We start from the raw sequence: 16,232 nt of genomic DNA on the forward strand, positions 1-16,232 counted from the left end.
ATAATAGTAATTACATGGATAGTAATAATACTATAGGACTATGAATTATTAGTAATTAATTGATTTTTTTGTTAAAGATAAATATTAAATTACTTTTACTTCCCTCCTAACCCAGTTTTACATAATTAATACACTTTTTTATTTCTCGTCTTTGATTTTTCTTCCACCCAATTTGTCACACATTTCATCACAACCTGATATATCATATTCAAACTAAGCGAGACTCATGAAAGGTGTGATGACTTTGATTGAAGACAACTCTCACAGAATCCTTCTAAGATTTCATATTTTGAAAGATTGAAAACATTTAGGTGGAAGATCATGAAATTGTCCTATTCCTGTAGATTTATTCTCTGAAGCTGTATCCAGTTATGATTTGCAACAGTGAAAGAACCAGCAATAGAGTTGACTGCGCGGAGTAAACGTCAAAGAACTCTCCATAGTAGTGGGCCAAATAAACAATGACAGAGCTAATTAAACACTGTTGGCTCATCCTCTATTATTATTCATAAAACTCTAGACTTTAGTATATATCTTCAGAAAGTGTAAGTGTGGAAGGGGTTTGATTTTAAAGGTTTGCGTCATCAAAATAAACTAGTTAGCCAATAATAGAACTGATGAAATTACAAATGCAACAACTTTCGAAAGCCAAATGGAATTGAAGATCCAATCACATATCAAGCACATGCATGCCAAAGTTGTAGGAAAATGGAAATGAAAGAAAAGAGACAGTTGAGTAGCCTATCAATGGGAGGGAGGATGCGTCAAAGTTTTTAATTTTATGATCCCTGTGACACGGTTTTGGTTTATTTTGGTTGGTAATTAGTGATAGATAAGAAAAAATAGAGAAACTTTTACGAGGCTGTTTTGTCAGATTTTTAATTTTTTTTGTTAATTATTACAAAATTTTACTTTTATTTTAATTTTAAGAATTTATAGAATATACTAAATCAAACAAAAAAAGTTTTTTCACCGGATTTTATATATGTTTTCGAAAATAAAGTGATAAAAAATAAAATAATAAATATTATAAAAACATAAGGAATGTATTTGATAGTTCTACTCCACATTCATTAACTCATAAGTATTAAAGTTAAATATATTGCTAGCCCATGCAAATAATGGGATATTCATTTTTAATCCTTAAAAAAATCAACTCTTTTATGTTTTATTTATAAAAATGTGTATAGTGTGTAACACTCTAACTCTTCTCCCTTGTGTTTGCTAATTACTTGTCTAAGCTACTAAATAAGTAAAAACCCTAATAATAATCCTAAGATTTAATCAATAGGATTTATTCTTGCTCAGCTCATAACTCAATTTTGAGTGAGTTGTTCAATTAAAAATTGGACTGTGTTCTTGACAGATATTATAAACCTACATTGATCAATTGTCCAATTAAGGATTTTTTTTTTAAATAGGAAAATGTTTTGTATAAGAAAAATGTTTGTTTTTCATACTCGGTTTATTTTCTAAAAATAAATAGCGTTTCTAGGAAATAATGTTTTCCATGTATTTTTTTAGCTATCTTTTCGACAAACTAATTGATCCCACAGGAGAGGCAGGAGTCTAACTTTTTGAGTTGAAAAAATAGTTTTATTATGTTAAAAATACCGCACTACTCATATTAGATAATTTTATGTGCTAAATAATTAAATTTATGATAAAAATATCAACTTATTCTTTGATTATCAGAAAACTCATAAAAATATTTTAAAGAATATTTATAACCAATTGAATAGATTTTAGATATTTCTAACAATCATGCCTACAATTATCAGAAATCATTATTCTTCCCTTGCACCAAACACCCCTTAGGACTCATCTTTGATGGGAAAATAGGTCAATACAATAACAAACTTTATAACATTCTCAAACTTGCAAGAACCTGTGAGGCGCACCAATGAAATATAGAGTGTAAAATAAAAATTAAGAAAAAACAGAGCGACACAATTTTTTTAACGTGGAAAACTCCTCAGTGCATGGGTAAAAACCACGGATCGTCCAGACCAAAGAAATAACTCCACTATAATTAATGAATATACAAGAGAATCTTCAACAAGTGCACTAAAACATGTTACAAACAGTGAAATCAAAACAAATCCCCAATTGGTACAATAGAGACAAGAAGATAAAACCCTAAAATATAAAGCAGATAATGCAAAACACTTATCTCTCTCTATAGATATCTTTTATTTGATCCAACTAGACAATTTAAAGTATCACACGCTTAGAACCTGCTGTCCAAAAATAATCTTGATCCAACGGTGAACGAATCCGCAGTTGCAATATGAAAAAAGTTCTCTAGTGGATATGCGAATCTTTTTTTTCTCTCTCAATAAATTTGTAACTGTTTTGCCCTCTCAAATGAGTATCTCTTACTATATCTCACTCTCTAATATGACACATCTCCACTTAAATAAGTGAGATATACGGGCCTTTTCATTTGGGCCTTTACTCCACATAGGAAGGGAACCCAAAAAACCCAACAAATCTCCCCCTCACAACTATGTGGAGGTGACCGCCAAACTGGCGATCTCAGAGCAAACTTCAAACTTCCCTCTTAGTAATGCCTTAGTCATCATATCAGCACCACTAAAGTATTTCACCTTCAAAGGGCCACAAACATTTGAATGCACCAATTCAAGCAACTCAGATTTTATGGAAGGAGGATGCTTCTTGAAGGATACTCTGGTTTTCTTACCAACCATGCAATGAGAATATTTCTCTAAATCTGTATTCTTCAATCCTGGAAGCATATCCTTCTTGGCTAAACAATTCAGCCTCTTCTCACTGATATGACTAAGCCTTCGATGCCACAAAGATGCCTCTATATCCATAGCATTCACACTACCTCTAGCAACCAAAGCTTTTGCCCAATACAACTTTGAAATTTTCTCCCCCTTGGCCACAACCAGGTTACCCTTGGTGAGTTTCCACTTTCCAGACCCAAAGTGATTATCATAACCAACATAATCAAGTACCTACACAGAGATCAAATTAAAGTGAACATCTGGAGCATGTTTCACTCCTCTAAGTAGCAACTACATTCTCATGTTGGTTTGCAAACAAACATCACCAACACCAATCTCCTTGGACACGCCATCATTACCCATCTTCAAGACTCCAAAATCACCTGGAGGGTAAGATGTGAAGAACAACTTCCTGGTTGTAACATGCAGTGTAGCACCACTATTAATTATCCACATGCTCTCATCAAATACAAGATTAAGCAAATCAGGGTCATGGAGAATAACAAGATCATCACTGTTAGCAGTAGTCACACAATCATCATCATGATCCTTCTCTTTTTGCTTACCATTCTTGTCTTTATTCTCCTTCTTCCATAGAAAATAATTCCTATGGATATACTATGTTCTGTGACAATAATGACACTTAACATTATTGTACCGAGACTTGGACTTGCTTCTACTCTTGTCTCTATCACCCTTTATATGTGCCTCCATCGTTCAAGCAAGTAGAAAAAACAACCCCTTAACCAAGGGCTCTGATACCACTCCGATAGGGCAAATAGGCCAACACAATAACAAACTCTATAACAGAGTCATAAGCAGTGAAAATAAATTTCCTCAAACTTGCAAGAACCTGTGAGGAGCACCAATGAAATATAGAGCGCAAAATAGAAATTAAGGAAAAATAGAGACACGATTTGTTTAACGTGGAAAACCCCTCAATGGAAGGGTAAAAATCACAGGTCATCCAGACCAAAGAAATAACTCCACTATAATCAATGAAGATACAAGATAACCTCCAACAAGCGCACTAAAACATGCTACAAACAGTCAAATCAAAACAAACAGTCAAATCAAAACAAACCCCCAATTGGTACAATAGAAACAAGAAGATAAAACCCCAAAATATAGAACAGATAATGTGAAACACTTATCTCTCTCTAAAGATATCTTTTTTCTAATCCAACCAAATATTGAAGTATCACGCACGTAGAACAGGCTATCCAAAAATCAATCCGATCCAACGGTGAACGAATCTGCAGTTGTAATATGAAAAATGCTCTCTAGTGAATATGCAAAAATCACAATGATTTTCCCTCTTATTTTCTCTCTCTCAATGATTTGTAATTGTTTTTCCCTCTTAAATGAGTCTCTCTCATAGTATCTCACTCTCTAACCTGACCCCTCTCCACTTAAATAAGTGAGTTGTTGTGGGATGCAACTAAATTTTGGATTCTAGATGAAGAAGCATCTTTCTTCATAACATATTTTGTTGTAAATGAAATCATATCTGATTACAAATGTTTGAAGATATCTATACTACAATTGTGGATGATGTAAATGAATTCAATTTCAAGGTCTCCTCGAATTAACTAATAATTAATATTCATTATGATGTATATGATTAACAATTTTCATGTGATATGTTCAAAATAGGTTTATGGATGAGTGAAGTACAAGGTTGGGTCATGGTTCGGTGGATGGATTCCTTGAGGCTCAATCCATACACAATGCAAATGATAAACGTGATCAATGTTAACATTACATTGAAACATGGGTTAACAAATCACAATGAGAGGTTTACATAGGAGCTTACTTGAATCAGTAAGAAAAATTTTTCAGGTGCTTTAATAGAATGTTTGCATAATATCTACCTAATTATTATCGAATTTAGGGCCCATTAGCAACTTGTTTTTGTGTGTCCTAGGGACAATATTGTTGCCTGGTTCTATTTGTTGCGTAAGAAGCCTGATATTCACATCAAAGCTACAATTAACAAGTTAAGTATTAAATTATTACTCATTCAGTGTATTCTAAACTAGGAAATGTAAATACATTTATGCTCATACATCTCTTCATTTTTTTAAACCAGTGTGATGAAGACATTAAAGGCTAGTTCCGCTGGTAAATTTGATCAACCTGCACCTCACTGGATTGAAGTAAAGGTTAGTCATTTAATCAATTCTTCTTTCCGACTTGAGACATTTTGTAACTTTGTAATTCTACATTGTTAAATATTTTTCATATTGAATTTAGAGTCATACTCAAATCAGAGGCTATAAGTGTGATTACTATGCCATGCATTGGATGTGGAACATAGTCAGTGGAGGTTTGAAAAATGAATGGAGCATGGAAATTTACTTTCACAAGTTTGAATTGTTAATTGAATGAGTTTTAAATAATTTTACATGTACATCACTAATTTGTATATTTTAAATTTTGTAGTGGTTTGGTGATGGAATACCGTTAGATAACGAGGCCATAACAACAATTTGCAAAAAATAGGCAGCATATTTTTTAGAGTGTAAAAACATGCCATTTACAAAGCTTTAGATGACATAAGACGAAATTCTATTGTGCTTTTCACGTTTGTTGTAGACATTATAAACAACTTTGTTAATTTAATTACAATTATTTCATGACTAATATATATTTGTTTATTACAACCTAGTCAAAAAAGCCCTTGCACAATGCTTTGTATTTGCAATGTCTAATTGTGTCGATAGGATAAGTGTCTTTTGTGCTGCTAGACTGGCCTTTTTGCAGCTCATTGTCAACCTAAGAATTTGAGAGGTCTTGGTGACAATCCTATTCACAAGAACAAAAAATAGGTTGGAGAACTACATTCATGCATTTTGATATGAATATGTCTTTTTGTTATATGTTTTTTTTTTAAATGTTTAAGTAATTAATTCTTTTTTTTTATTGTGACCATATGTGAAAATATGTGACGAGGGATCAACTAGAGAAAAGCTTGCTTGTGACACCCTCTACCCCGACATATATATAAATAAATAAAATATATAAAAATCTCGGTAACCAAATTCACACGGGTAAAAGGTTCACATTCACTTCACTATTATCAATTAAAACTTATTAAAACATATTCGGCTCAAAATAAGGCCGACAAAATTTACAAAATATTTTGTTAAATCAGTGAGATAAAATAAAATAGACTAACATCATGTAATTAATATAAAAACTTATGCCCCACTGTCACATCCTATTAGAGCATTGTGTTCTGACGTCCTTCAGCACAAGGTTCTTTAATGCACTTCACCTAGCCATCTGCTCCCCGAACACAAAGTTCAAGATCATCATAGGATCCAAACACAAACAACACACAGGGAGTGAGTTATCACATTCCTAGCTAATAGAAAAACAAGACAACTAAATATACATATCATATAAATGAGATACCACTTGCTTAAACATAGTTCACGTAATTTCACCACTTTGTCATTTCAAATTCAGTTTTCAATCATCAATCACATTACACATGAATCACATAATCCGATCAAGACATAATAACACATCAATTTCATAATGAACAATTAGCAGGCGTTATGCTACAATTATGCCAAGACTCAAGCCTATATGCAATGTGGTACCATGTCAGTGAAAAACCACCCAGGGGCGCTTAGGAGTACATAACAAGGCACACCACACAATGGGTTTGTCAGGTCACTCTCACTAAGTAAGATCATAGGGAGACCAGTTAGGGTCACGATGTTTTGCGAGAATGCTCCAACCATATGGGATCAACATAGGCTTAAAGGAGCACTTAAACCCAGTGACCCCCAAGGCCTACACTCCGAAGAGTCCGTCAGAGCCTCTCCCTCCTGATTCAGGTCCAACCCCTAAAATAATTTTTGCATGCAGACACTGCTCATGAATTGTACAATACCCACGACCTCACACTCGAGTTTAAAACACGTTTAACACAATTGTGCTACAATTTAACACTGCTTCCTAAATTGGAAACCTACACTTTCTCTTTAACACTGGTTCATAAATAGGAAAACTACACTTTTTCTTTAACACTGCGCATCAACACTTTTCTCAAGATAACATTGGTCGGGTTATTGTACAATTCACAGCTTACAACACAAGTAATATCACATCAAGTGTTAGCCACACACTAATTCACAACCAAAACTCATTCACAATTTCACATCTCATACTATCACAATCCACCATCACAAGTTTACACATATCACACAAATTAACACATGTTCAACTTTGCACTTATACTTAATCTCAATAACATTATCATAATCTCAAGACAATATGTTATTCCATAATTCATCACATATTTCATTTATAAGCACTGTTCATGAATTATACAATACTCACGACCTCACACTCGTGTTTCAAACATGTTTAACACATTACGCTATAATTTAATAGTGGTTCTTGAATAGGAAACCTAACTACACTTTCTCTTAAACACTGCGCATCAACACTTTTCTTAAGATAACACTGGTCGGATTATTGTATAATTCATAGCTCACAATATAATTATTGTCACATCAAGTGTCAAACACACACACACACACACACACACACACTTATTCACAATCAAATATCATGCCCACAATTTAACATCTCATAATATCACATCAACCATCTCATGTTTACATGTATCTCACAAATTGACACATTCAACTTTGTACTACTCAATCTTCACAATAATATTATAATACCATTATAATAACTTATTGCACCTTATAACTCATATACACATCACACAATAATAATATTTACATGATACAAAACATATATATGTATATGTATATAGTAAATTAAACTATATTATTTTTAATCAAAGAATTTCTATAACAATTAATTTAATATTACATCAAAAGAAATTACCACTAGACATTAACCTTACAATTTTCTTTAATTTATTATTCTAGTATTACAATAGTTATATACACATAACATGTTAATCATCGTCGTAGAAAAAATTAGAATAAGATAATAATTTATATAAAATAAGTCATTGAATAATATTATTTAAAATATAATTTACGTTAATAAAAAGAGCTTACTTTTTTAAGGGATTCAAACTCAACACAAGAATACATCAATTTCACAGCAATTTCTCATTGAGACATCAACTGATTCATCAAACATATATAATTCACCGTAATAATTATAAGGATAAAATCAAAATTGCGAAAACACCCCAAAACTCATTCCAATTGATACTCTAAGGATCCCTACACATGTTCTCACTAATCCTCAATTGTGAATAACTCATCCCTTACCTCTAAGCAGACTCACGTGTCTTCCGACAGCGATAACGGTTTTTTCCTTTGGTTGCTCTGATAGGGTTCCCAAACGTTAGAGAGAATGAGAAGAGATAGAAGCCCTCATTTGTACTGTCTTCGTGCGATTCCTTTTTCTACCTCCACGAATATTCTATCGCAAATCCCAACGGTGAAGGTGTGCGCAATTAAATTTCAAACAACATATCAAAATTTCATAACAATTTAACGGTTAACGAAATTGGGATCATAGTTTTACCGAGACAGCTCTAGGTTTCTGCGGGAAAGGAAAAGACTACAATGCGAAGGGTATTTCTCTTAGCTCAGACATGATATAAAAATTTCCAACGGTTCGAATTCTTAGAATTTGGTTACAAATATTTTGTTTAAATTTCACGATGATCCAACGGTGAATGAGTCTAAGATCGTCATTTTTCTAAGACAGGTTTGGTGGCCTGCAGGAAAAATAGAGGGTTTTGAGAGAAGAAGAGAGAAAAACGAAAATGAGGGAAAGATGAGGCATCGTCGGTCTGAAACTGACCTAACATCGCTATTTATACTTAGGGTACACACAACTTATTATTAATCTATTTTTTTTAATATTTAAAAAAAAGAACTCTATTTTATTCCCTATCAAATGAATAAATCAAATGTTTTTTTTTTCCCTTCAAATCATTATTTATTTATTTATAAAAACCTGATCATTTTTCTAAAACTCTATTTATTTAGAAATAAAAATTCTTTTTAAATTGACTTACGAAAAATGAGATGTTACATTGCTCACTAAAAACGGTGAATCACAGGGAAATTGTCCCAATTCCAACAAATGGTAAGGCCTATGTATAATATTAACCATCATGCATGCATGCAAAGACTCTCACATCATTAATGAAGTTCCATTTGAAACATGAATTCATATTAATTAATGCAAAAAAATTAATTATCCTCCTCCAATATTAAATAGTTCAACTTAAACATTTATTGCCAATGGTCAAATTAAACAAGTTCAACGCAATTTGAATATTCATTGGTTGGCTCCCATAGATGATTTGGATCATAGGATGTGGATAGAAGATAATGAAGCCAATTTCCTATGGAAAGGAAAGACCTCACATGTTAAGTGCTTTCTTTTTTTTGTAACTAGTTTCTTGTTTTGAAAATGTACTTGAATGTGAATAATTTTGCATGAAATCAACTGGTTTACTAAATTGCTTAACGACTCTCATCATAGAATTTGACGAGGACAATACCATGGCAAATATGGAGAGGAAAAAATTTGGGATAATCATCATAGTTCAATGGTAAATAATCATAGTCGAATGAGGGCTTGCCTTGGCACAATAGTAAGGATGTACGATTGTGAGTCATAAATAGAGGTCCTATGCTCAAATCCTGGTAACAACCTCTGTGCATGTAGGGGTAAGGCAGCACACATCTACCCTTCTCATACCCCACCAGCAGGGGCAAAGCTATGTGTTCTTTGAAGTCCCCAATTTCTTTATTTTCATTCATTTCACATGTAATTTGTTTTGGAAAATATGCATTTCTTAACTAGATTGTTTACAACAATGTGTTTTTTTATGCTTTGTGTTTTTTTCCTTTACATCCTAACTGTTCGGCTATACATTGAAACTTCAAATCAATTTGTTGCAATCTGAATTACCAGAAGATGTTGTTGATGGATTGACAAGTGTACCAATTTGTCCTAACTAGTAAAGTGAAAACAGAAGTTTGAATGTCATATCAACAGAGACTTTGTGATACTTAAGTATATGAATATTTGATTAATAAAAGAAGTTAAAGAAAATTAATTTGAAAAGGGTATAAGAAAAACAATAAATTATTTTGGTAGAAATTTAAAAAAAAAACAAGAGAAAAAATTAAACATGAATCTAAATTAATTACATAAAAACAGAAAAGATAAGAAAAACCAATTTTATTGTTGAAGGAAATTCCGAAGATGAGAGTGTTGGGAACTTAACCTACCAGAGTTATTTTTTGATGTAATGTTAATGATTTTTTCTCTATTTATAATTATTCCAATTTACACCTGCATCTACTAATATACTCTAACCAATATCCTTTGATTGAAAGAGCCTACTTTATCTATCTTTTCTTGCAAATCCCTTTGCAAAGAGCAAATAGTTAAATTGCATTAAGAATATAAATGTATAACAGGCTAAACAAAAAACAACCTATCCCTAGTGATGACTTTATTTAGATACCCTTTCCCAGTTCTATTACAAAATAACTTTTCCCAACGCTTTCCCCTAAAACTTACCATGTAAATGGGTGATCAAACCACAAACAATAATATTAAACACAAGGATAATACAAAAGTAATATTATTAAATAGATAGAAAGAGAAATTACATCAAGAGTAGTTGGCTATCAAGTTCTCAACAAAAGAGGTTTAACCTCTCATTGTTAAAAGAGGTTTTACAATTGCAAAAGGGGAATATAGTAAAGGGGAAAGATAAGAAAATGAATGGAGGGAAGGAATGACTCCTAATGATTATTTCTCCTTCTTCTAGCCTTTGCCTTCTATAAGGAATAATATTCTTTTGAATTTTTTATGTGTTTTTTTTTCTTCTTTTCCTTCTTTTATAGGTGCAGATCAACTTAGTTTTCATGCAACCTTCTCACTAAGCGCGTTTGCCGCGCTTGGCATCTTCTGGAACCGTCTATCTTCACCGTGTTGCAAATGTCGATGTATGTGGCCAGGTGTGCATATGGATCTTCACTTGGTAGGTCGTGAAATAGATTCCCTTGAATCAGCTGGATCAAGGAATATGGATACGAGAAGTTGGTCGCCTGCACCTCTGGTCTGGTTATGCTGGTGAAGTATTAAGGTATAATAGAGTAATCCTCTAGTGTCATCCTCTGTGGATAATCTTCTGCCATGATGCGTTCTTTAAAGAACGAATGTGCACTATTCACAAAAGAAACAACTACCGTGCACGATATCACAAAATAAAAATTAAACTTTTAATATTTTTTATTTTTTTTTAATTTTTTATTTTTATAAAAAAGAAAAGAATAAAATAAGAATGAATAAAGAGAAAAAATTGAAAAATAAAATGAAGCAACTAAAAAAATAATAGATAAAAAAGAAAGTAAAATAAAAAAATAAAAAGTGAAAACTAATTGTTTTAAAATTGGAATATGCAAATAATCAAGTACGAAAAACAAAGTTCCCGACAACGGTGTCAAAAACTTGTTAACTCGTTGGCAAGTGTACCAAATTGTCTCAAGTAGTAAAGTACTTGGAGGTTCGAGTGTCGAATCCACAGGGACTCTGTTTGTACTTAGATTAATGCAAACCCAATTTAAAAGAAATAGATAAAGAACTTAAAATAAAGATAAGAAAATATAATAGATAACACAAACATTTAAAGATCAAAATAGAAGAAAAAAAGATTTAGATTAAAAGATTATAAAAATAGAAGATAAAGAAAATAAGAAAATAAAAGTAAAAGATAAAAAAAATAAAACATTAAGATAAAAATAAGATAAGAAAAATAAAAGATAAAAATAGAAGATAAAAGAAATAAAATCGTGATAATGTTGGGACCTGACTTGCCTTGTTTGGCTAGGATGTATGAGTTTATGATTTTTCTTTATCAATTTAGGTGATTCTATTTCACCCACATATGTTCAATTACTTGCCCCTGATTCCTCACGATAACAAGCCTATTTTATTTATCTATCTTCTCAATTCCTTTGCAAAGATTCAACAAATAAAATGCATGAAGTATGAATTCTAGATGTTTGCAAGAATGCATGGGCATAAAATAATTATTCTATGTCTAGTAATGACTTTCCTATGAAATCCTTTCTTTTTGTTCTATTAGAAGTTACCATCTTCCGAGCGTCTAACCCCTAAATCTAATCTAATGCATGCATACCTTCTTTAAATCTTATTTAGAAGTTACTCTCTCACAAGCGTGTAACCCCTAACAGAATATAAAGATGAATAATGCAAGATAAAAACAGAAAAGATAATAGAATAGAAAACACCTTTGCATTGATAAATAGTGAGTACATCATACATCGCTTGGCTTTTAGGCCTGTCAGACTCTAACTAGGGGTTTATCCACTCATGGTCATTCAGGGCTTGGGGTATAAGAACTGATGGGATAAGATGAGTGAAAGAAAGGGGGTAAATGAAACCCCTACTAGAGGGGTTTGTGTGGTGTTTTTTTGCTTGACTTGATTCCCTTTTTATAGTTGTTGTAGTGGACTAGGGCTTGATGCTAGAAATCTTACTTTTTGATATTTTTGATATCTTTTGGATTTGTTTTGCTTTTAATCATATCTTTCTGAGACTTCCTGATATTTTGGATATTTTCTCGATCTTTTTCTCTTTTAATATCTCATTTTCATATCTGCAAGCCATAAATAAGAAAAATATTAATTCTTATCATTTAATACAAAAATAACTGCTAAATAAATATTTTCAAAGATATTTTCAATATATTTTTATTATAAAAATAACTCATATTTAGCAGTTATCAATCAACTTAGTTTTCATGCAACCTTCTCACTAAGCGTGATTGCAGTGCTTAGCGAGTGTGGCGGTAATCCTCGCACTTAGCGTGTGGCTCATGCTAAACACGACTTTTTCCTGAATTAGCCTTACTTTCCTAAGTTATCTTCCTGACGCTAAGCTTGTTGTTCCTGCTAAGCATGTGCTTCGCGTTAAGTGCCTGGGACGTGCTAAGCACACTTCTTCAGATTTCCAATTATTTCTTTTGGGCTTTATTTTTTTCATTAAGCATCATAAATTCATCAGTTTTTAATATTTTTTGCACAAAAACTTAAATGATGTTAAAATAACAATTATTTACACAAAAAGGAAGAAATAAGAGAAAAAAATTACCAATTCCTATATAATTTAACCCCAAAATATACCCATAAATAGCAGTTATCAGATGTTAGGTTGCATGTCAAGAAAATTTCTGTTATACGTAATCTCTGTCTGATGGTAAGCACAAGATTTTTCAATTTTGTTAGTACACATTTGAATATGTGTGGTGTAAATAATTTTTATGGATTTTTCATGTCCCGACTTTTCTAATATTTTAATGAGTTCCAATAGTATGAAGCTCTTGAAAAAATACCAACTTCGTAATCCTTTACAACATGCAAAATGGTATGACTATTTTTTCCTTTTAATGTTGCAAACATAGTGATAATTTCCTAAATTTATAACACATTCGATATTTTTATCTCTATAACTTTGTTCATTCGTTTCTTTTCAATGCATGCTTGCACTTGCTGTTGACAAATAATTTTAAAATTTATTGGTTGTGGTATTGGTAATACTTGTGAATAGTTATTGGAACCCTTATGTGTATATTTATAAAATCTATCCAGCACCCAACCATGTGTTGGTTCTTGCATGATGGAAAGTAAAAACTCATTGTGGAAATCGGAAAACTTCAATTGGCTGAGGTATTTACCATGCCTTGTATTATTTTTTACCGTTAACATGAATTAATAAAATACATTTTAAGCCATGGGGGTTGGTTACTACTTAGGTGGTTTGGATAGTTTGTAGCAAATCATAGGTACTGTTAATCGATTGGCAAGTGCACCAATTTGTCACAAGTAGTAAAGATTAAAACAGAAGTCCAAGTGTCGAGTTCACAGGGACTTTGTTTGTACTTGCGTTGATAATTCCCCAATTTGTAAGCAATAGAAGAAGGAGAAGAGATAAAGATGAAATTTGAAGTAAAGAAAGTAAAAGGAAAAACAATAAGAAAATTAAACAATGGCTTTTGTGTTAAGGGTCTGTTCAGAATAAGATAATGTTGGGATCTAGCATGCCTAACTACCCTTGATGCAATTTTAATGATGTTCTCTATTGAATGCTTTCCCAATTTCCAACTCACATATGCTAATATACTCAACCCGGATCCCTCACACTGAAGAGCCTAATTTATATATTTTCTCTTCTAAATCCCTTTGCAAAGACAAAATAATAAACAACATTAAGTAAAAAGATGTTATGCAGGGGCACAACAAAATCAAGCTATCCCTAGCAATGTAATGTTGAGATGTTATTTCCTAGTTCTTTTAGACATTACCACTTCCCCTTGAATAATCCCTAAAATAGATGCATGGATGGCCAAACCACACAATAACAATAAAAGCAAGAAAGAATAATAGAAACTGAAATTGCATTAATAGATAAGAAGAACAGTTACATTACAAGAGCTTTTGGCTGCCAGGCCCCAACTGAGGGAGTTTAGTCTCTCATAGTTATGTGGAATTTGGCATAAATTGGAATATTTGAATTAGATTTACAAAATTATCATGGGAATTTAAGCTTGCATTTAGCCTTGACATTGTGTTTAGAATGTAGATATACATGATGCTTGATCCAGTGGTTTTAATCCATTTTTTCTAATAATTTTTCTTTTAATTTAATTAATTTGTTTATCATAATTCTTTCTGAAGGGGAAAAGTTTCTCATTGTTATGAAAATTTGAGATTTTTTGAATAAAATAATTTGATTTGAAGTATCAACTATGGTATGAAATTTATAGTTATTTGGTCTTTCAGGCCTCACACTCTTCAAAAGTTTAGTGTTGTCTGACATTGACATTGGGAATAGTGGACTGCATCATATATCAGGTTTGTGACACAATCTTGTGTCCTAATTGATACATAACTAGTCATTGTAACAAGGTTTTGAATGAAGACCCTAATGTTATTTGTGCTTTGTGTAGATGTTATGATTATCAATATGTTAATCTCATAATTATTATTTATCAGACAAACCAAGTTATATATGGTTTCCTATCTAATATTTTAGGTTAAAAAAGAACATCAATTATTCACAAAACCCGTCTTAGAATGTGTAATCTTTAAAGACGGTTATGACATCAAAATTGTCTTAGAAGAGCCCCCTTCAAAGACGATTATTTTGTCAAAACCATCATTAAATAGGCCACATTCTAAGATGGTTATGACGTCAAAACCGTGTTAGAATGTGTTAGAATGGACCATTCTAACACCATTTCGGTGTCATAACCGTTTTAGAATGGCAGCTATTCTAAGATGGTTTGGATGCCACAACCGTCTTAGAAGAAAAAGATACTAAGACAGTTAACGGACCATCGTCGAATGTGTTGTGACATTCGACGATGTTGGCTATAATGACAATAAAAAATTATCGTGGAATGTCGTGAAGAATTGTCGTTGTATCTCTGACTTCTAGTAGTGGATGATTGTCATTTTGTCCTTGTTAATTGAATGAATACTGGGCAATGCATTAATTGATTGAACATTGCATTTTTCTTATAGGAATTGATTGAACATTCATTTTTTTTTAGACAATTTGACCTCACGATGCTTTTGCCCTTACGATTTGACCTCACATTGCTTGTTTCGAGACGATGTGACTGGACAATACTTTCTACGAGATGATGTGACTAGATATTATTTTTTTTTTAGTTGCACAAATCAAATGTAATTAATTAAGACTCAATCTAAACTACTTATATTATCGATGTGATCTTAGTTATGAGTCATAGGAGAACATTTGATCACTTGATATATATAGTAGTAGGGATTAAATACAACTTAACACCTTTGTCTGGTGTTCACCCTATTGCTTTAAGCATGAAGAATGTATCTGTCCTTGTGTATTGTGATGGTGACATGATTCTATCATATGAAAGAATAATGTTTGAATGTCCTAGTGATCGTAAAGTCAATACAATAAGTGAGGACATGTCGCTTGCTGTCTTAAGGAAAATAATTTTTGATGCAAACGGAAGTTGCAGAATTTTAATAAATCTTTTTTACCATCAACTAATCTATGTAAGTGATGGTTGTGTTGAAAAATAATGTATAAAGCTCAAACACAACAACGATGTGGGAGAAATATTTTTCATTTATTTAGAATTTAATACCAAAGGTCCAATTGAGTTGAATGCAACTTTTGGGTGTTCTTTAGATGAAATCCTTGTCCTGCTGCACAAATCAAGGAAAGCAAGAACAACTGATAACTGCTCTAATGTGTAATGAATCTGTATAGTCATTGCGCAAATTAATTGTTGTTACTTTTTTAGAATAAACTTGGAATTCATCATTGAAATTTTGAAGTTACTTTTTTTTAGATTCTGTACTTTAATCGTATTAGTCCCAAAAGATTATGATGCATACCTAAGTTTTATTATATTTAAGTACTCAT

Source organism: Glycine soja, chromosome 15 (genome assembly GCF_004193775.1).
Source record: "Glycine soja cultivar W05 chromosome 15, ASM419377v2, whole genome shotgun sequence".
Taxonomy (NCBI): domain Eukaryota; kingdom Viridiplantae; phylum Streptophyta; class Magnoliopsida; order Fabales; family Fabaceae; genus Glycine; species Glycine soja.